A 24094-nucleotide genomic window follows, 5' to 3' on the forward strand; every position below is an offset into this window, starting at 1 on the left:
ACCACTCAGTTATTGCCATATTTTTTGACCTTGAGAAGGCATATGACACAACTTGGAGGTATAATATTTTGGCCCAAGCCCACTCCTTAGGCCTCCGAGGCAATCTACCATCCTTCCTTAAGAACTTTTTAACTGACAGACATTTCCGTGTTCGGTGTCAGCGTGCCTCGTTGTGCTCCGGGTTTTCTGGTGTTTTCACGGTCGCTCTTACGTGCTAGAACTTTAATTTGTGTCATCAATCCTATACGATACATCCCTCTAGCGCCTGGAACCAATCTTGGGCGGAAAACATTATATACTGAGTCAAAAAAGGAGAATTAGTGTGCACTACCTAGCAGAGTTTACTGCCAGAGGGGAATCATAGGCCTGTGTCCCGTGTGAAAAAAATAATAATAATTGAACTTTGTGTCAGAGGAAAGAAAGTCTCCCTGAAAACATTGAGTATACATAGTGTATAGTGTATACTACAGTGGCTCCCTAGTATATTGATGATAAAGGCTAAAGTGTCATTTGAAAACAGGTGAATTTGTAAATGAAGTGATAAGCCTATAGAGGCAGGTGCCAGAAGTCGCCAGAAACTTACCACAGGTCAGCTGTTTTTAATAATCTTCCTGGCCTGCTAGTGTACTCGCATATAATCTAGTGATACCAGTGAATAGCAGAATACAGTGTTGTAGTAGCAACTAACCAGTATTATAATGGTACTTAGTGGAGTGGAGTGACTTTCATTAGTTTCTTTTTTCTTGAAATACCAGACGTTACTGTGAATTTCATATAACCTGTAGTTACCAGCGGTCGCAATATACACAACGAGAAGCAATTATTACTACAGAAAAAGCGTCCTTCCTCCAAAATTTGCACCAGTCAACTATAGTGATAATATAGCATTTATTGTGGTGGAGACGGAAAAAAAAAAAAAAAAAAAAAAAAAAAAAAAAAAAAATTAGAAAAGCTAGATACAGCGATTGATAAACAAGGGTGGAGGTCGACCGTTCGTCATTGTAGGAGCTGCCAGCAGTCACCGGCTCTTCAACACGCAAGTTATACTTTTGTATCAATCAAATCACATATTACTCGGGTAGATAATTTCCAGTAGATCCTTCATGTGTTAGCTCAAATCACCGACCAGTATGTTTTAAATAAGTGACCCACTGATCAGATCAGATCGACTGGTCCGAACCCTTGACTGGTCCGAACCCTTGACTGGTCCGAACCCTTGACTGGTCAAAGTTTCGTTGGACAATAAAGCAGACTGTAAACGGATGGGGTTGTAGGCGCCCTTATAAACACAAACATTAAAAATCAGGAACGTGACGGTAAGCTGTCCAATATACGAGTTAGAAACAGAAATACAAATAGCTAGAGCTTCATTTAAGGTTATTAATAGAATATTCAAGAGGTTGCTAGTAGAATTGCAGTAAATCAACCATTCAAATCATTATGAAGCTGTGTGTAGTCTGTGGTCAGTCAAACAAACGGGCTTCCACATGCATAAATTGTCATTTTTGTGGAAATTGGTGTCACGCCCCTTGTGCAGATATCCAAGAACTAGCTACAAGCAGTATTAAAACAGGGAAGTGTTTTTGGGTATGCCCAAATGAGGAAAATCTGTGGACTAAAATCACAAGGGTATTAAAAGAGGTCAACATCAAAGCTGCTTTCATAGAAAACCTGGAAGCTTTCTACAACAGATGGGAACATAAAAAGTCTGGGCTGAATGGTACTGCCCTTGATACTGGCCATGTAGTCAGAAACTGTAAGGCTGGAGTAAATGATGTCCTGGTAGTCAGTAAATGGGGGGCTGATAGTGCTGTCCTGGGAGACAGTAATGGTGAAGCTGGAGGTGCTGTCCTGGGAGACAGTAATGGTGAAGCTGGAGGTGCTGTCCTGGGAGACAGTAATGGTGAAGCTGGAGATGCTGTCCTGGGAGACAGTAATGGTGAAGCTGGAGATTTTGTCCAGGTAGTCGGGAATTATACGCAGGAAGGAATACATATAAATGACCTCATAGGGGACAGGAGCCATAGTAGGGAAACAAGTGTAGTCAAAGATAAGATAAAACCAATATTGCAAACTAGAAATACCGCAGGAAATAGCAAACAAGAGGACTCCACTAGCAATAGTGAGGATATATTACCAAAAACAACTGGTGGGAGCTCCATTGTTGGTGCTAGGGAGGATAGAAGTAAGACAGGGAAACATGCACCAACAGGGAATACAGTCACAGAAACCCAAGGCAAACGGAAACCAAGCCTGTGCACATACTATGCACTTGGTATCTGCTGGCATGGGAAATCTGGAAAAACAGATGGGACGTGCAACTATGACCACCCTAGAAAATGCCATGCCCATATGACAACAGGAAAATGCAAACTCCCTTCCTGTAAGCTTTTTCACCCTGAACTGTGTACCTCTTCAGTACAGGAAAGACTGTGCTATAACTTAAATTGCCAGGCATACCATCTAAAGGGGACAAAAAGATACAAAACATCCAGGCCATGGGAAAACCTGGGTAGCCACAGCCACTCAAGAGGGAGAGGTTTTTTAGTGCCAGGAAGGAAAAAAAACTGGCAGGAAATGGCAGAAATCGTACACCAAATCCAGTCATTCCTGGAGTGGAACCACAGTCGATGGCCTCCACTCCAAACCAACAGATACAGATACTAATGCCGGAAAAAAAATCCCCCCCCAGTACCAACAATACCACCAGTCCGATAACATTCTTCTTTGCAAATATACAGGGTCTAAAGCCAGCAACAAACAACAAAATACCTTTCATCCGTGGACTGCTTGCAGAGGCAAAGGCAATGTTCGCGGCTTTCACTGAGACCCACATAAAGGATCACTTGGACAACGAAATATGGATCCCAGGTTACAACCTATACAGATGTGACAGAGTGAACAGGCAAAAGGGGGGGGGGGGTTGGCCTGTACATTGCAGAGTCACTTGTTTGCACAGAACTGCTAAATGCCTCAAATGATGTAGTGGAAGTTTTAGCAGTAAAGGTCGAGAACCAAAACCTAGTCATTGTGGTAGTCTACAAGCCTCCGGATGCAACATCCCAGCAATTCCAGGAACAGCTGTTAAAAATTGACCACTGTCTGGAAAATCTTCCAGCTCCTGCACCCAACATCTTGCTCCTGGGGGATTTCAACTTAAGGCACCTAAAATGGAGGAATATAGCAAATAATATTGTTGCAGTAATAACACCAGGAGGCAGCTCTGATGAAAACTCACACTCACACGAGCTTTTAAATCTCTGCACAAAATTCAATTTAAACCAGCAAATAATAGAGCCTACTAGACTGGAGAATACACTAGACCTCATCTTCACTAACAATGATGATCTGATAAGAAATGTCACCATATCAAAAACAATATACTCAGATCACAACATAATTGAGGTTCAGTCATGTATGCGCGGAGCCCCAGACCGACATAATGAGATTAGTCACGAGGGAGCATTCACCAAATTCAACTTCAATAACAAAAACATAAAGTGGGACCAAGTAAACCAAGTCCTAACCGATATAAGCTGGGAAGATATACTAAGCAACACAGACCCCAACTTATGCCTAGAACAGATTAACTCGGTGGCACTCGATGTATGCACAAGGCTTATTCCTCTAAGAAAAAGGAGGAGTAGATGTAAAATAGAAAGAGACAGGCGCTCCCTTTACAGGCGACGGAAAAGAATAACAGAGCGGCTAAAAGAGGTCAATATATCTGAAATGCGTAGGGAGACACTGGTCAGAGAAATAGCAAGCATCGAACTTAAGCTAAAAGAATCCTTTAGGAGTCAGGAATCGCGGGAAGAACTAAAAGCCATAAATGAAATCGAAAGAAACCCAAAGTATTTCTTCTCCTATGCCAAATCAAAATCGAGAACAACGTCCAGTATTGGGCCCCTACTTAAACAAGATGGGTCCTACACAGATGACAGCAAGGAAATGAGTGAGCTACTCAAGTCCCAATATGACTCAGTTTTTAGCAAGCCGCTAACCAGACTGAGAGTCGAAGATCAAAATGAATTTTTTATGAGAGAGCCACAAAATTTGATTAACACAAGCCTATCCGATGTTATCCTGACGCCAAATGACTTCGAACAGGCGATAAATGACATGCCCATGCACTCTGCCCCAGGGCCAGACTCATGGAACTCTGTGTTCATCAAGAACTGCAAGAAGCCCCTATCACGAGCCTTTTCCATCCTATGGAGAGGGAGCATGGACACGGGGGTCGTCCCACAGTTACTAAAAACAACAGACATAGCCCCACTCCACAAAGGGGGCAGTAAAGCAACAGCAAAGAACTACAGACCAATAGCACTAACATCCCATATCATAAAAATCTTTGAAAGGGTCCTAAGAAGCAAGATCACCACCCATCTAGAAACCCATCAGTTACACAACCCAGGGCAACATGGGTTTAGAACAGGTCGCTCCTGTCTGTCTCAACTATTGGATCACTACGACAAGGTCCTAAATGCACTAGAAGACAAAAAGAATGCAGATGTAATATATACAGACTTTGCAAAAGCCTTCGACAAGTGTGACCATGGCGTAATAGCGCACAAAATGCGTGCTAAAGGAATAACAGGAAAAGTCGGTCGATGGATCTATAATTTCCTCACTAACAGAACACAGAGAGTAGTCGTCAACAGAGTAAAGTCCGAGGCAGCTACGGTGAAAAGCTCTGTTCCACAAGGCACAGTACTCGCTCCCATCTTGTTCCTCATCCTCATATCCGACATAGACAAGGATGTCAGCCACAGCACCGTGTCTTCCTTTGCAGATGACACCCGAATCTGCATGACAGTGTCTTCCATTGCAGACACTGCAAAGCTCCAGGCGGACATCAACCAAATCTTTCAGTGGGCTGCAGAAAACAATATGAAGTTCAACGATGAGAAATTTCAATTACTCAGATATGGTAAACATGAGGAAATTAAATCTTCATCAGAGTACAAAACAAATTCTGGCCACAAAATAGAGCGAAACACCAACGTCAAAGACCTGGGAGTGATCATGTCGGAGGATCTCACCTTCAAGGACCATAACATTGTATCAATCGCATCTGCTAGAAAAATGACAGGATGGATAATGAGAACCTTCAAAACTAGGGAGGCCAAGCCCATGATGACACTCTTCAGGTCACTTGTTCTATCTAGGCTGGAATATTGCTGCACACTAACAGCACCTTTCAAGGCAGGTGAAATTGCCGACCTAGAAAATGTACAGAGAACTTTCACGGCGCGCATAACGGAGATAAAACACCTCAATTATTGGGAGCGCTTGAGGTTCCTAAACCTGTATTCCCTGGAACGCAGGAGGGAGAGATACATGATTATATACACCTGGAAAATCCTAGAGGGACTAGTACCGAACTTGCACACGAAAATCACTCACTACGAAAGCAAAAGACTTGGCAGACGATGCACCATCCCCCCAATGAAAAGCAGGGGTGTCACTAGCACGTTAAGAGACCATACAATAAGTGTCAGGGGCCCGAGACTGTTCAACTGCCTCCCAGCACACATAAGGGGGATTACCAACAGACCCCTGGCAGTCTTCAAGCTGGCACTGGACAAGCACCTAAAGTCAGTTCCGGATCAGCCGGGCTGTGGCTCGTACGTTGGTTTGCGTGCAGCCAGCAGCAACAGCCTGGTTGATCAGGCTCTGATCCACCAGGAGGCCTGGTCACAGACCGGGCCGCGGGGGCGTTGACCCCCGGAACTCTCTCCAGGTAAACTCCAGGTAGTATATCTGGTATCTTATTTTCATTAATAAGATATCTTGACATGTCACATAGGTTATTATACTGTCTGTCTCTGTATTCCTCAATAAGTGGACAATTAAGCACATAGTGTTCAAGAGAGTGACCATATGCCTGATCACATAATTTACATTTAGTTTGATCATCATCTGTGTGTCTCCCAAACTGCCAGAAGTACTTGTAACCAAGCCTAAGCCTGGCCACTACAACATCAGTCAGTCTGTTCACATTGCAAGTTGCTCCATAAACATACTTATCTACGTTCATGTTATCATAGTGGGTTATAGATCTACTCAGGCTTCTAACTGCATTCCTATAACAATCATTTTCATTATTTACTTCTCTCCTAATATTATTCCTAATGCTAGACACAGTTATACCAAAGTTATATTCTACATTCTCCTTCTGGATACTCTTCTTGGCTAACATATCAACTTTATCATGAAGGAGTAATCCAATGTGTGATGGGATCCATAGCAATTGTACATTAATTCCTTTGTCCCTAATTTTTGAGTATCTATACCTGGCTTCCCCAATGAGCATGTTGTTGGAGTCATTATATGAGTCAAGAGCCTTCAATGATGACATAGAATCAGTAATGATGATAGAGTCAAGCTCAGTGTCATAGGTTAGCTTTAGCGCCATTAGGATTGCAAACAATTCAGTTTGCAGTGTAGACGCCCAGTTGTTAATTCTTATGCCTAACTCAACAAATTTATTATCGTTCTTAACTAGGGAGGTGGCAACAAGAGCAGATGCAGCCCTGCCAGAAGACTCCTGTTTAGATCCATCAGTGTATATAACTTGTGATAACTTATTACTACCAGCTAGGTGAGAAATTTCTTCTTGAGCAGTTGCTCTAACAAGAGATTTAAGGAAGGGATTACTAGCAATGAGCTTCTTGGGAGGGACTTGTAGGTATGTGATATTAAATGAACACATCTTCCATGGAGGGGTGAAATGCTCTTGTTGCCTACAGTGATACAGTTCATGCAGGTTATAAAACTTAATGCAATTGCACGTTTTCACAATCCATTTAGATCTGTGTGTATTTACCTCTAGACACTTGGTAAGATTCACTGTGACAGTGTCTGGTTCGTTTCTCAACATTCTAATACCGAGTACAGTGTTAATTTCAACAATCCTATCACTGATACTAGAAATACCAAGCTCCTTCCTCATGTTAAGAACTTTTGTAGATCTGGGACAGCCAAGAATAATCCTGAGAGCTTCATTTTGCATTAACTCCAAGGGTCGGAGAGAACTTTCTCTAGCTAATATCAACATGGGAGCAGCATAATCAATTAAGGACCTAACATAGGCTATGTACATCATTCTCACGATTCTCACATTAGCACCATAGTTGGGATTGTAGCCAGCAACAGCTTTGAGAGCATTTAGCCTAGCTTTACATTTCTTGTTTAGTTGTGGTATAGTGGATTTGTTAAAGGGTACATCTACACCAAGATATCTGTAAGTTTTAACGTAGCTAATGATTTCACCCTGCAAATAGATGGGTGGGGGATGTCGTTTGCTTGTTAATATCTTTGTTTTAGAGGAAGATATTATGAGGCCTAGTCGATTACAAATTGCTTGAACTTCATTAAGAATGGTATTCATCTTCTTATGCCCTGTTGTATGGATCATGATATCATCAGCATAGCTTATAGCTATATGTTTAGGTGAGGCAGGTAGAGCATTTAGGAGAGCATTAATCAGAATATTAAATAGCATGGGACTAAGAACTCCTCCCTGCGGTGTACCTAAAGACATTTCTTTAGAATCACTTCTGAAGCCTTGGTAAAGGACAGAGGATACTCTATTTGACAGGTATCCTATTATCCAGCAGAGTAAGCTACCACCAATATTCATTTTGGCTAGTTCATGTAGTATAACGGTTCTGTTCGCAATATCAAATGCAGATTTTAGATCAAGAAAAGTGGTAAAACTAGTAGAGGTGTGTGCAGTGAGAAAGGTGGAAATACAGTTCTGCACACTTTTACCTTTCATGAACCCATAGAGGTAGGGGGAAAGTTGATGTCTGATTCTGTAGTACAGTCTGTTAAGCATCATTCTTTCAAAAGTTTTACAAAGACAACTAGTTAAGGAGATCGGCCTAAATGTATCAGGCTGTTGGGGCTTAGGGATAGGCACAATGAGACTATTGGTCCAGGAAGTAGGAAGAACGCCCTCAATGTAACTGAGATTATACAGTGCCAACAAAGGGTTATCAGGCACGTGCCTTAGAGTTCTGAGAATATCATAGGTTATACCATCCTCTCCAGGAGCAGTTGATCGACCTTTGGTTAATGCATTATCTAATTCATACTCGGTAAAGAGGCAATCACTCTCATCAATATTTTGGCTCATAAAATTAATCAGTTTCAACATTTCTTCAGAAGTACTCTCTAAATTTTTTCTAATATGAGATGGAAGGCTTTCATGCCTGGATGTTTTGGACCAGTCATTTATGAGGTCATTTGCTTTTTCAAGAGGAAAGGGATGAGCAACATTGCCAGTCTTTTTCCTGGTTATTTTATTTATACCTTTCCAAGCCAAACTCAAAGGGGTGGACCTATTTAATCCACTAACAAACTGTTCCCATTCCTGTTGCCTAAGTTCTTCCTTTCTATTCCTTGCATTTGTTAGTGCAGCTTGGAACGTTCTGAGCAGGTCTGGGGTTCTACATTCACGGTATGCTTTACCAATCCTCCTAGCTGCATGTGTTAGATTGCGCAGCTGTGGATCATTATAGTATTTACATTGGTTTTTATTGTTATTTATAGTGGAGGGTCTTTGTTTCCTATTCCTGCCCACTTGATCTGTGAGAACACTCTCAATAGTGGTAATTAAATCATCATTAAATTTTTGTGTGCCAATGGGCTCGTAATTCTTATACCATTGATCCAAGTGGTTAATAAAGTTGTCTCTGTGTTCTGGTTTGAGAATAAGTTTCCTCCTTCTGTATTTAGCTCCTTGATTGCTGGAGATGTGATCAAGATTGACAGTTGTTAGTCTTGGGAAGTGATCAGATAGAAGATCATCAACTATGACAGAGTCATGCATCGTATATGATGTATTAAATCCAAGACACAGATCTAGTATGCCACCATATATGTGAGTAGGCTCAGTAGTGCCCACAATTCGAACATTATCATGCTCATTTAGCAATCTCACTAGTTTAGTTCCATTGGTGTTTGTTATAGACCCACCAATATTCTTATGTCTGGCATTAAAATCTCCAAGAATGATGGTAGGTTCACTATTGATGCGATCTGGTAAAGCATCAGGTCGAAGCTGGTTCGCTGGGGCATAGAGATTAAAAATGTTTATGGAAAAATCGCCTGCATATACTTTGACACCATGATACTGCATGTTAACTCGACTCTGCAAGGAAAGGAGTGAATGTGGCAAGTTCTTTCTGACATACATCACACAACAGTTGGTTGACCTTAGGTTATAAGCTGCATATCCAGGCAAGTTTGGTGGAGGTGCTCCATCTTTCAATCTACATTCCTGCAAACAGATGACATCAATATTCTTGGTTGCACTAATATGATGTAAGTCAGGCAACCGCTTCCTGATGGAAGCAATGTTCCATGAAAAGATTTGTAATGTATCCATTGTAGTGAGTTATTACAATCTCTTGCTCATAAGATGGTAAAACTATTATGCTTTGACTACAGTGTGCAGATACTTAAGAGCAAATAGCATAGTTTGTACGTCTTTATCTTCAGGACCTTTATTTTTAAGCATTTTTCGGCATTTTGGCAGCCAGTTATAAGGCAAGTTTTGAAGGCAAGAGTTATGGGCTTCTTTCTCACAAATTGCTGGAAGCTGAACGGAGATTGCTGCACTTTTGACATCATCACCATGCTCAAGAGCATCATCCTGATTACATATATTTATTAAACTTGTCAGGATCTGTTCAAGATGCTCAATTTTTTTCTGGAAATTTGTTATAATATGAGGAAGGTCAGGCGAATCCAATGCCTCTCCGGAGGATGGCACTTCTGGGTTAGTGCTTTCTTTAACACCTATCACCTTAACAGGTACCATGGTTACATTAGTGTTCTCTGTTTCATCATTCATTGCAGGTAGGTCCTGTGCATCTGACTCATCTCCAATTTCCAGGGAGGTTACCTGTGTGGTGTCCGTCTGACTGTTGTAGTTGTGTGTATTGGGAGAAATGACAAACTCATCCCCATATTCAGGTGTAGCCATAGGTATCTGTAGTGGCAGACCAGTAGTTCCATATGTGCTAGCAGGGATGGCTAGCTCCTCCACAGCTGGTGTGTGTGATGGCATTCTGGTATCACCAGAATCCTTTGCAGTGAGGTGGGGTTCTTGCACACTTTGCAGAGGTTCAGTCTCAGATCTGGCTGTGGTAGACTGGATGGCCCCATCCTCAGTTACCATTAAAGGACTGTTATCAGGTTTACATCGAAGGTTGTTTGGGTTCTGACTGCAGTCCTTGTGGGAAACTGTAACCCCAACTTCTTTACAGTTAATACACTTAAATTTTTGGCTGTCAGGGCCTACTGTGCATTCTCTAGTGGAATGTTTCCCAGCACACTTACCACACCAAGAATGTAGTATTCCACAGTCTACTGCAACATGGCCATAGTGCTGGCATTTGTAACACCTACGTTTAGGGGGTAGGTACACTTCGATGTTTAGGAAACGTAAACCATGCACCCAGATATTCCGGGGGAGGGGCACAGGACCCACCCAACTGGCAATAATTTGGGATTTTCCTTTAAGTCTTTTAGGCTTGATGATATGCTCACTTAGAGTCAGATGGGATGGGTCCATGCAGAGAGGGTATCCAAAGATTATGATACTGACCCATTTTTTAAAGTGGTGAGTGTCTGATGGAGGTCGGAGCAGCTTAATATCCCCATAAGGTGTACTAAGTAGATCATTGATCAGCTCTTTATTCTGTTCCACAAACACAAAGTTGTGTGTGTTTTTCCTAAATTGGATCCTTGAGTTAGGATGCTTGTTTACAGCTTCCATTAGCCATGCACACTTAGCAGGCAGCGGGGTGTTGTCAGGGAAGTTCAGCTTAACACATTCTTCCTTTGAAGAAAGACTTCTTGCAGCCTCTGTGCACCAAGGACGTTTAGTATCACATTGTGTACGAGTCAAGTGAGTCTGACTACGTCGACGCTCTAGCCCTTTCTCACTTTTTCTCTTTTGTTTACTTTTAAAGGTCTGGAAGCTATCATCATTTCCATCACCTGCAGAAATAGGTTCCTCTATGACAGTTGCCATGTTTGCCAGGGCGGAAAACATTATATACTGAGTCAAAAAAGGAGAATTAGTGTGCACTACCTAGCAGAGTTTACTGCCAGAGGGGAATCATAGGCCTATGTCCCGTGTGAAAAAATAATAATAATTGAACTTTTCGTGTCAGAGGAAAGAAAGTCTCCCTGAAAGCATTGAGTATACATAGTGTATAGTGTATACTACAGTGGCTCCCTAGTATATTGATGATAAAGGCTAAAGTGTCATTTGAAAACAGGTGAATTTGTAAATGAAGTGATAAGCCTATAGAGGCAGGTGCCAGAAGTCGCCAGAAACTTACCACAGGTCAGCTGTTTTTAATAATCTTCCTGGCCTGCTAGTGTACTCGCATATAATCTAGTGATACCAGTGAATAGCAGAATACAGTGTTGTAGTAGCAACTAACCAGTATTATAATGGTACTTAGTGGAGTGGAGTGACTTTCATTAGTTTCTTTTTTCTTGAAATACCAGACGTTACTGTGAATTTCATATAACCTGTAGTTACCAGCGGTCGCAATATACACAACGAGAAGCAATTATTACTACAGAAAAAGCGTCCTTCCTCCAAAATTTGCACCAGTCAACTATAGTGATAATATAGCATTTATTGTGGTGGAGACGAAAAAAAAAAAAAAAAAAAAAAAAAAAAAAAGAAAAGATAGATACAGCGATTGATAAACAAGGGTTGAGGTCGACCGTTCGTCATTGTAGGAGCTGCCAGAAATCACCGGCTCTTCAACACGCAAGTTATACTTTTGTATCAATCAAATCACATATTACTCGGGTAGATAATTTCCAGTAGATCCTTCATGTGTTAGCTCAAATCACCGACCAGTATGTTTTAAATAAGCGACCCACTGATCAGATCAGATCGACTGGTCCGAACCCTTGACTGGTCCGAACCCTTGACTGGTCCGAACCCTTGACTGGTCTCAAACGGTTTCGTTGGACAATAAAGCAGACTGTAAACGGATGGGGTTGTAGGCGCCCTTATAAACACAAACATTAAAAATCAGGAACGTGACGGTAAGCTGTCCAATATACAAAAACAGTTAGAAACAGAAATACAAATAGCTAGAGCTTCATTTAAGGAGGTTATTAATAGAATATTCAAGAGGTTGCTAGTAGAATTGCAGTAAATCAACCATTCAAATCATTATGAAGCTGTGTGTAGTCTGTGGTCAGTCAAACAAACGGGCTTCCACATGGATAAATTGTCATTTTTGTGGAAATTGGTGTCACGCCCCTTGTGCAGATATCCAAGAACTAGCTACAAGCAGTATTAAAACAGAGAAGTGTTTTTGGGTATGCCCAAATGAGGAAAATCTGTGGACTAAAATCACAAGGGTATTAAAAGAGGACAACATCAAAGCTGCTTTCATAGAAAACCTGGAAGCTTTCTACAACAGATGGGAACATAAAAAGTCTGGGCTGAATGGTACTGCCCTTGATACTGGCCATGTAGTCAGAAACTGTAAGGCTGGAGGTGATGTCCTGGTAGTCAGTAAATGTGGGGCTGATAGTGCTGTCCTGGGAGACAGTAATGGTGAAGCTGGAGGTGCTGTCCTGGGAGACAGTAATGGTGAAGCTGGAGGTGCTGTCCTGGGAGACAGTAATGGTGAAGCTGGAGATGCTGTCCTGGGAGACAGTAATGGTGAAGCTGGAGATTTTGTCCAGGTAGTCGGGAATTATACGCAGGAAGGAATACATATAAATGACCTCATAGGGGACAGGAGCCATAGTAGGGAAACAAGTGTAGTCAAAGATAAGATAAAACCAATATTGCAAACTAGAAATACCGCAGGAAATAGCAAACAAGAGGACTCCACTAGCAATAGTGAGGATATATTACCAAAAACAACTGGTGGGAGCTCCATTGTTGGTGCTAGGGAGGATAGAAGTAAGACAGGGAAACATGCACCAACAGGGAATACAGTCACAGAAACCCAAGGCAAACGGAAACCAAGCCTGTGCACATACTATGCACTTGGTATCTGCTGGCATGGGAAATCTGGAAAAACAGATGGGACGTGCAACTATGACCACCCTAGAAAATGCCATGCCCATATGACAACAGGAAAATGCAAACTCCCTTCCTGTAAGCTTTTTCACCCTGAAATGTGTACCTCTTCAGTACAGGAAAGACTGTGCTATAACTTAAATTGCCAGGCATACCATCTAAAGGGGACAAAAAGATACAAAACATCCAGGCCATGGGAAAACCTGGGTAGCCACAGCCACTCAAGAGGGAGAGGTTTTTTAGTGCCAGGAAGGAAAAAAAACTGGCAGGAAATGGCAGAAATCGTACACCAAATCCAGTCATTCCTGGAGTGGAACCACAGTCGATGGCCTCCACTCCAAACCAACAGATACAGATACTAATGCCGGAAAAAAAATCCCCCCCCAGTACCAACAATACCACCAGTCCGATAACATTCTTCTTTGCAAATATACAGGGTCTAAAGCCAGCAACAAACAACAAAATACCTTTCATCCGTGGACTGCTTGCAGAGGCAAAGGCAATGTTCGCGGCTTTCACTGAGACCCACATAAAGGATCACTTGGACAACGAAATATGGATCCCAGGTTACAACCTATACAGATGTGACAGAGTGAACAGGCAAAAGGGGGGGGGGGGTTGGCCTGTACATTGCAGAGTCACTTGTTTGCACAGAACTGCTTAATGCCTCAAATGATGTAGTGGAAGTTTTAGCAGTAAAGGTCGAGAACCAAAACCTAGTCATTGTGGTAGTCTACAAGCCTCCGGATGCAACATCCCAGCAATTCCAGGAACAGCTGTTAAAAATTGACCACTGTCTGGAAAATCTTCCAGCTCCTGCACCCAACATCTTGCTCCTGGGGGATTTCAACTTAAGGCACCTAAAATGGAGGAATATAGCAAATAATATTGTTGCAGTAATAACACCAGGAGGCAGCTCTGATGAAAACTCACACTCACACGAGCTTTTAAATCTCTGCACAAAATTCAATTTAAACCAGCAAATAATAGAGCCTACTAGACTGGAGAATACACTAGACCTCATCTTCACTAACAATGATGATCTGATAAGAAATGTCACCATATCAAAAACAATATACTCAGATCACAACATAATTGAGGTTCAGACATGTATGCGTGGAGCCCCAGACCGACAAAATGAGACTAGTCACGAGGGAGCATTCACCAAATTCAACTTCAATAACAAAAACATAAAGTGGGACCAAGTAAACCAAGTCCTAACCGATATAAGCTGGGAAGATATACTAAGCAACACAGACCCCAACTTATGCCTAGAACAGATTAACTCGGTGGCACTCGATGTATGCACAAGGCTTATTCCTCTAAGAAAAAGGAGGAGTAGATGTAAAATAGAAAGAGACAGGCGCTCCCTTTACAGGCGACGGAAAAGAATAACAGAGCGGCTAAAAGAGGTCAATATATCTGAAATGCGTAGGGAGACACTGGTCAGAGAAATAGCAAGCATCGAACTTAAGCTAAAAGAATCCTTTAGGAGTCAGGAATCGCGGGAAGAACTAAAAGCCATAAATGAAATCGAAAGAAACCCAAAGTATTTCTTCTCCTATGCCAAATCAAAATCGAGAACAACGTCCAGTATTGGGCCCCTACTTAAACAAGATGGGTCCTACACAGATGACAGCAAGGAAATGAGTGAGCTACTCAAGTCCCAATATGACTCAGTTTTTAGCAAGCCGCTAACCAGACTGAGAGTCGAAGATCAAAATGAATTTTTTATGAGAGAGCCACAAAATTTGATTAACACAAGCCTATCCGATGTTATCCTGACGCCAAATGACTTCGAACAGGCGATAAATGACATGCCCATGCACTCTGCCCCAGGGCCAGACTCATGGAACTCTGTGTTCATCAAGAACTGCAAGAAGCCCCTATCACGAGCCTTTTCCATCCTATGGAGAGGGAGCATGGACACGGGGGTCGTCCCACAGTTACTAAAAACAACAGACATAGCCCCACTCCACAAAGGGGGCAGTAAAGCAACAGCAAAGAACTACAGACCAATAGCACTAACATCCCATATCATAAAAATCTTTGAAAGGGTCCTAAGAAGCAAGATCACCACCCATCTAGAAACCCATCAGTTACACAACCCAGGGCAACATGGGTTTAGAACAGGTCGCTCCTGTCTGTCTCAACTATTGGATCACTACGACAAGGTCCTAAATGCACTAGAAGACAAAAAGAATGCAGATGTAATATATACAGACTTTGCAAAAGCCTTCGACAAGTGTGACCATGGCGTAATAGCGCACAAAATGCGTGCTAAAGGAATAACAGGAAAAGTCGGTCGATGGATCTATAATTTCCTCACTAACAGAACACAGAGAGTAGTCGTCAACAGAGTAAAGTCCGAGGCAGCTACGGTGAAAAGCTCTGTTCCACAAGGCACAGTACTCGCTCCCATCTTGTTCCTCATCCTCATATCCGACATAGACAAGGATGTCAGCCACAGCACCGTGTCTTCCTTTGCAGATGACACCCGAATCTGCATGACAGTGTCTTCCATTGCAGACACTGCAAGGCTCCAGGCGGACATCAACCAAATCTTTCAGTGGGCTGCAGAAAACAATATGAAGTTCAACGATGAGAAATTTCAATTACTCAGATATGGTAAACATGAGGAAATTAAATCTTCATCAGAGTACAAAACAAATTCTGGCCACAAAATAGAGCGAAACACCAACGTCAAAGACCTGGGAGTGATTATGTCGGAGGATCTCACCTTCAAGGACCATAACATTGTATCAATCGCATCTGCTAGAAAAATGACAGGATGGATAATGAGAACCTTCAAAACTAGGGAGGCCAAGCCCATGATGACACTCTTCAGGTCACTTGTTCTATCTAGGCTGGAATATTGCTGCACACTAACAGCACCTTTCAAGGCAGGTGAAATTGCCGACCTAGAAAATGTACAGAGAACTTTCACGGCGCGCATAACGGAGATAAAACACCTCAATTACTGGGAGCGCTTGAGGTTCCTAAACCTGTATTCCCTGGAACGCAGGAGGGAGAGATACATGATTATATACACCTGGAAAATCCTAGAGGGACTAGTACCGAACTTGCACACGAAAATCACTCACTACGAAAGCAAAAGACTTGGCAGACGATGCACCATCCCCCCAATGAAAAGCAGGGGTGTCACTAGCACGTTAAGAGACCATACAATAAGTGTCAGGGGCCCGAGACTGTTCAACTGCCTCCCAGCACACATAAGGGGGATTACCAACAGACCCCTGGCAGTCTTCAAGCTGGCACTGGACAAGCACCTAAAGTCAGTTCCTGATCAGCCGGGCTGTGGCTCGTACGTTGGTTTGCGTGCAGCCAGCAGCAACAGCCTGGTTGATCAGGCTCTGATCCACCAGTAGGCCTGGTCACAGACCGGGCCGCGGGGGCGTTGACCCCCGGAACTCTCTCCAGGTAAACTCCAGGTCCAGGTATTACACCATGGTCGCACTTGTCAAAGACTTTAGCAAAATCTGTTTATACTACATCTGCAACCTGTTTGCTTTCTAGTGCATCTAGGACCATATCATATTCAATCAAACAATCAATCAAGTTTATTCTCTATAAGGATTACAATACGGGGTTTACAGATTTTGGATATTGTGTGGTTTACATGTAGTTAAATAATGATTACAGAGTGTACCACTAGAACACCTAGCATGGCTAGGCATTTCGGGCAGACTTAGTTTAATTCTTAACTTTAAAATATTACAAATTATGAGATAAGGTGGTATTATGGCTAAGTGACTAAATACTAGTTTGTGAGTTTAGCAATGTGAATGCTTTTGTTTTGGCACAGTACATAGTTTCAGTATTGGAGTATCACAGGATTCATTATTTTAAGATTGAGATTAATATTTCTGTTTATGGTCAAATGAGTGAGTGAGTGTAAGTGTGAACCACCAGGTGGTATTCGTGTAGTTAGTTGACGGGGTGTATCAGGGAGATAAGATGTTTTCTAATGGTAGTTTTGAAGGTGATGAATGTGTCTGCAGTTCTAGAGTTCTCAGGTAGGGTGTTCCAGATTTTAGGGCCTTTGACATACATTGAATTTTTGTAAAGGTTTAGTCGGACACGGGGAATGTCGTAGAGATGTTTGTGTCTGGTGTTATGCCTGTGGGTTCTGTCACAACTATCAAGAAAGCGTTTTAGGTCAAGGTTGATATTGGAGTTTAAGGTCCTGTAGATATAGATTGCACAGTAGTAAGTGTGGATGTACTGAACAGGGAGTAAGTTTAGATCTATGAAGAGTGGGGGGGGGGTGTGTTGCCAGGGATGGGATTTAGTGATTATTCTTACTGCAGCTTTTTGTTGGGTTATTATTGGCTTTAGGTGTGTTGCTGCAGTTGATCCCCAAGCACAAATAGCATAGGTGAGGTATGGATAAATAAGTGAGTGGTATAGTGTGAGAAGGGCATTTTGCGGCACGTAGTATCGTATCTTGGAGAGGATCCCAACTGTTTTGGATACTTTTTTGGTTATGTGTTGGATATGGGTGCTGAAATTCAGGTTGTTGTCGAGGTATAGGCCTAGGAATTTGCCCTCATTATGTCTGGTAATTAGAGTGTTGTCGATCTTAATGTTAATTTGTGCATCTCCTGCTCTGCTACCAAACATAATATAGTAGGTTTTGTCAGTGTTAAGCGTAAGTTTATTGGCTGTCATCCAAGTCGATATTTTGATCAGCTCCTCGTTAACAATGGTGTTGAGGGTGGCAAGATTAGGGTGAGAGATGACATAAGTCGTGTCGTCAGCAAAGAGAATGGGTTTCAGGTGTTGGGATATGTTTGGAAAATCATTGATGTATTACACTGATTTATCAAATGTAAGGAGTCGCTACAATGAAGCACACTCTGAGCCTTTTAAAGTCTTAATACAGGCTTACAAATGACAATTAACTGTTGGGGAAAGCAGCACTTAACACTTCTAGCACAAGTATGACAGATGAATGTTCACTGTGTACAAGCCAATCACCACAAACTTACTATGTTTATAAGTGAACCTCTAGCATGTCCCACTCAAAATGTCAGCACTGCAATGCTCGTCAAATTGTTCTCAAGCCACTACAGGAAACACTGGTATGCCAGCAGCACTGCAGAATGTATACACAGACATGCTGGGCCCTAGGACAGCTATAACTGCAGGCTGCCTTAGCTTGTTCTGGCTAGCTTTTAGTGCTGCCCTCAAGCTTGCTTGACTGTGCTCGCCAAGCCCGCGCCAACCACCCGGACACCTGCTTGCAGCAGGCAGGCAGGCACACAGGAGACACTCGCAAGATGAGCGGAGTGCGGCACAGAGGACATGGGCACTCAAGCACCCATGTGGTCTGGCAAAAAACCGCCTCTAGACCACAAGCAAATAGAGGCGAACGGCTGAGTTCCAAATCGAGGAAGGAGAAGGGACAAGGAAGGGATATTCACCTCGCTAGACACAGGCAATATGGGTGTAGTGGCCTGCAGGTCGCAGTGCAATTTTCAAGGTCATTCACTGGGCCCACAGTCGTCTCGAGAGTTACCAACCCTGTACTACTTGTTAATTACTCCAAACCCGCAGCACTTAACACATCTAGCACACGTGTCTTGGAATGACAGACAAATTTTCACTACATAAGAACTAGTTCTCACAACACCGAAGGTGCGGCCGGAACACTGTAGAACGTTCACAAAGGCATTCTGGGATTCAGAAGAGATGTAGCCTTGACCTTCACTGGCTGGCTTGGAGCGCTGTTTGGCCTGGATCAGCTAAACTCGCCCTTATCCCATATGTAGATAATGGCGACGAGTTAAGGGATACCGGTGAATAGGAAAGTCGAGGAAGGGACATTCACCTCACTAGACACACGCAGTATGGGTGTAAGTGGCATGCGGGTCTTATAGTGCCATTTTCAAGGTCACCCAGCAGGCCAGACATTCCTCACTCATTTTAAGCCTACGTAGGTACTGATGGTAGCACAATGTCCTAAGTCAGCGTAATCCACTCATGCAAATAGTTACAACAAATCTGCAGCACTTGCGGAACTCACATATTCGAGTACCAGCGGGGCAGCAAAATACACCTCTACACTGCACGTCGTTGATAGAGGCGAACGGCTGAGTTTAAAGGCGGAGAGTTGGGGATACAGGAGAACAGCAGGGGTAACTGAGCACGCACATTCGCCTTTCTTCACATAGTCAATATGGGCGAAAGTCTCAGGCAGGTGATGCAGTGCCTCGCTCAAGGTCACAGGCTGAGGCAGACTTCTCAAGAGTTACCAAACACTGCAATACTCGTACAGATTGTTACTCACTCCAAACTTGCAGAACTTCTAGCACACGTGTCTTGGAGTGAAAGACGAATTTTCAGTGTGTGGACACCTGGGTTACCAACTCACGTAGGACTGCACACTCGTCGTTATTCCTCAGGTTGGTAAAGCGATGAGTTGTGAGCATTTTGAGAGGCACGAGTAGCAGTGGACTAGCAAAATTCGCCTCTACACTGTATGTTGATAGAGGCGAAAGGCTGAGGTCAAATGAAAGGCAGAGGGGAAGCAGAGGCCTGTGAGGGCCTTTGCAAAAAGGAAAACTATTTCCAGTGTTTCACTAGGTATATCCTTAGTCACAGCTCGCACATAAGAGTTCTCACAACACTGAAGCTGTCTTCCAACAGTAGGAGTTTTAATGATGACTTATCAGTCGGGAGAAATGGGTAGGCCTGCTAATTAGTAGGTCCAGATCCCCAGCACACGTCTACTCCCCTCAACCACTCAGCCGAGACTGTCCCCCAGGGATGTGTTCTGAGTACAACATTTTTTCTCCTTGCTATAAATGATTTGGCCTCTAGTCTTCCATCAAATATCTGGTCATCACTCTATGTTGATGACTTCGCTATTGCCTGTGCAGGCGCTGACTGTCACCTCATTACAGTTTCTCTCCAGCATGCAGTCGACCGTGTTTCCAATTGGGGCACCACACATGGGTTTAAATTTTCCAGTACCAAAACTCACCAAATTACTTTCACTAGACGCTCTGTCATCTCCTATCATCCTTTGTACCTCTATGGCTCCCGTATCCCTGAACGTGATACAGTCAGGTTTCTGGGCCTCCTCTTTGACCGTAGGTTATCCTGGAAACCTCACATTACCTCTCTGAAGGCAACTTGTCACAGCCGACTGAACCTTCTTAAAACCCTTGCTCATCTTTCATGGGGAGCTGATCGTCGAACTCTCCTTCACCTACATTCCACCCTCATTTTATCGAAACTTGATTATGGTGACCAAATCTATTCAGCGGCCTCTCCTCAAGGATTACGTTTATGCCTTGGTGCTTTTTGCTCTTCCCCTGTTGAGAGCCTCTATGCAGAAGCAAACGTTCCATCCTTATCTGATCGCTGTGATGCCCATTGCCTTCGCTACTATGTACGCTCTCATGATCTCTGCAATCCTTCCATTTATAGAATGGTCACTGATATCAGTAGACATTATTTGTTTGCCACCCCTGTTTACTCCGTCCCTTCTCTCATCGCCTACATTCACTCTTGCCTTCTCTTCAATTACCACCTTTCTATGTTCATGTAGCATCTCACTTTTCCCTCCCCCCCCTGGGAAGTTCCAGCTGTTCGAGTCTGTTTTTTCTCTCTCCCTTGCTCGAAAGCCCAACTGTCTACTGTCGCTTCCCGCTCTCTTTTTCTTGACCACTTCCACTCTCATTATCATGCCATTACAGTGTACACAGATGGCTCTAAGTCTTCTGACGGCGTAGGATTCGCAGCAGCATTTCCAACAGTGTCTTACGAGGGCATTTACTATCTTCAGCTAGTATTTTTACTGCTGAATTGTATGCCATTCTTGCAGCACTTATCCGTATTGCATCTATGCCTGCGTCATCATTTGTGGTTGTCTCAGACTCCCTTAGTGCTTTACAGGCTATACAGAAATTTGGTATACCTCACCCCTTAGTCCTCCGTATCCAACTTTGGCTACACCGCATCTTTACCAAGCATAAATATATTGCTTTTTGTTGGGTCCTTGGTTATGTTGATGTACAGGGCAATGAACAGGCAGACACTGCTGCACGGTTAGCAGTACATGACCTACCAGTTTCATATAGAGGTATTCCATTTACAGACTATTTTGCTGCAATAGTTACCCACCTTCACACCCGTTGGCAACAACGTTGGTCTACTCTGCTTGGTAACAAACTTCAATCTATTAAACCGAGTATAGGTTACTGGCCGTCTTCTTGTCACCAGTGTCGAGGTTGGGAGACTACTCTCTCCCGTCTTTGCATTGGCCATGCTCGTCTTACTCATGGATATCTCATGGAGAGGCGCCCTGCTCCTCTGTGTGAGAACTGTCAGGTTCCATTATCAGTCAGCCACATTCTGTTAGTCTGCCCACTTTATCAACGAGCACGCAGAATTTACCTCCGTTGTCATCTTTGCTCAGCTGCTCTCTCTTTACCTTCCCTTCTCGCTGATGAACCCACCTTTCATCCGGACTCTCTCATTGACTTTTTGACAACAACTGACTTACTTCACAAACTCTGATACCTTCAGCCATTTCTACCTCAATCTCTTGCTACCCTCTACCCCCGCACTATCCCCTGCCCCGCTGTTTTCTGTAACCTACTGATCATCCCTCCCCACTTCTGCCGCCCAATACCCTCGCTTCCTTCCCTACCCTGCAGCGCTGTATAGCCCTTGTGGCTTAGCGCTTCTTTTTGATTATAATAATTATAATAGGACATTGTGCGACCATCAGTACCTATGTAGGCTTAAAATAAGTGAGGAACGTCTGGCCTGCTGGGTGACCTTGAAAATGGCATTATAAGACCCGCATGCCACTTACACCCATACTGCATGTGTCTAGTGAGGTGAATGTCCCTTCCTCGACTTTGCTATTCACCGGTATCCTTTAACTCGTCACCATTATCTACATATGGGATAAGGGCGGATTTAGCTGATCCAGGCTAAACAGCACTCCAAGCCAGCCAGTGAAGGCCAAGTTACACTGCAGTTACATCTGTTCTGAATCCCATATTGCCTGTGTCTAGCGAGGTGAATATACCTTCCTTGTCTTTTCTTTTCACTGGTATCCTGTAACCCATTGCCAGTGTGAAACTGCTGTATAGCTGATGGTGTTTACGTAGATGATGGTGAAGGCAGATTTGAAACATATTTTAGTAAAGATGCTCGGAAAAAGGAACGAGGCTTCCAGAGAAAGCTTGCTACAAGCAATACAGTGAGCGCACACCCTCCCAAAGCTGTCAGGTTAGATTTCCCTAACAACACTGATCAAGAGACAAGTGTAACTGGTTTTTCGAAGCTAGTGTAGACAACTTAGAGAAAACGATCAAGTTTGTCCATGATGAGGATACCTGGAGTTTACCTGGAGAGAGTTCCGGGGGTCAACGCCCCCGCGGCCCGGTCTGTGACCAGGCCTCCTGGTGGATCAGAGCCTGATCAACCAGGCTGTTGCTGCTCGCTGCACGCAAACCAACGTACGAGCCACAGCCCGGCTGGTCAGGAACCGACTTTAGGTGCTTGTCCAGTGCCAGCTTGAAGACTGCCAGGGGTCTGTTGGTAATCCCCCTTATGTATGCTGGGAGGCAGTTGAACAGTCTCGGGCCCCTGACACTTATTGTATGGTCTCTTAACGTGCTAGTGACACCCCTGCTTTTCATTGGGGGGATGTTGCATCGTCTGCCAAGTCTTTTGCTTTCGTAGTGAGTGATTTTCGTGTGCAAGTTCGGTACTAGTCCCTCTAGGATTTTCCAGGTGTATATAATCATGTATCTCTCCCGCCTGCGTTCCAGGGAATACAGGCTCAGGAACCTCAAGTGCTCCCAGTAATTGAGGTCTTTTATCTCCGTTATGCGTGCCGTGAAGGTTCTCTGTACATTTTCTAGGTCAGCAATTTCACCTGCCTTGAAAGGTGCTGTTAGTGTGCAGCAATATTCCAGCCTAGATAGAACAAGTGACCTGAAGAGTGTCATCATGGGCTTGGCCTCCCTAGTTTTGAAGGTTCTCATTATCCATCCTGTCATTTTTCTAGCAGATGTGATTGATACAGTGTTATTGTCCTTGAAAATAACTACGTCTTTGTGCCTAATGATTCAGCATTTGTAGACAAACTTCTCACTCACGAATATGACAACATCAAAATCCGAGCTGTCCCACCAAGAGCACCTAAAGTGCTTATTGTCATCTACAACATCAACAAGCACTTGAATCAGAGCAAGTTGCAAGCCCTCGTCGACCTTCCAACGATCTGATATTAGCTGAGTGGACTGGAAAAGGGACTCTGCCACACTATATTCACTCTCATGCAGCCCTTAACAGACGCTATAACATTGCATTGTACAGACCTCCTCAACGTCGATGTTATAAGTGCCAACATTGGGGCCACATTGCCAGGAAATGCCCAGCTAAGTCACACTGGTGTGTAGTGTGTGCCAACGCTCATCCTTCTGAACGGTGTTATGATATGATCAAACAGCAACAGACTGTTGCTAAACAATGTATCAGTTGTAAGACCTCAGGAGTTACAGCAGCTCATGCTGATTGCAGTGCGAGGGCTGCCCACATCACAGCCACCTGCTGTTGTTAAGTTATTAATGGCTGGGCCCGGTCTGTGACCAGGCCTCCTGGTGGATCAGAGCCTGATCAACCAGGCTGTTGCTGCTGGCTGCACGCAAACCAACGTACGAGCCACAGCCCGGCTGGTCAGGAACCGACTTTAGGTGCTTGTCCAGTGCCAGCTTGAAGACTGCCAGGGGTCTGTTGGTAATCCCCCTTATGTATGCTGGGAGGCAGTTGAACAGTCTCGGGCCCCTGACACTTATTGTATGGTCTCTTAACGTGCTAGTGACACCCCTGCTTTTCATTGGGGGGATGTTGCATCGTCTGCCAAGTCTTTTGCTTTCGTAGTGAGTGATTTTCGTGTGCAAGTTCGGTACTAGTCCCTCTAGGATTTTCCAGGTGTATATAATCATGTATCTCTCC

Source organism: Cherax quadricarinatus, chromosome 36 (assembly GCF_038502225.1).
Source record: "Cherax quadricarinatus isolate ZL_2023a chromosome 36, ASM3850222v1, whole genome shotgun sequence".
In the NCBI taxonomy this organism is placed as follows: domain Eukaryota; kingdom Metazoa; phylum Arthropoda; class Malacostraca; order Decapoda; family Parastacidae; genus Cherax; species Cherax quadricarinatus.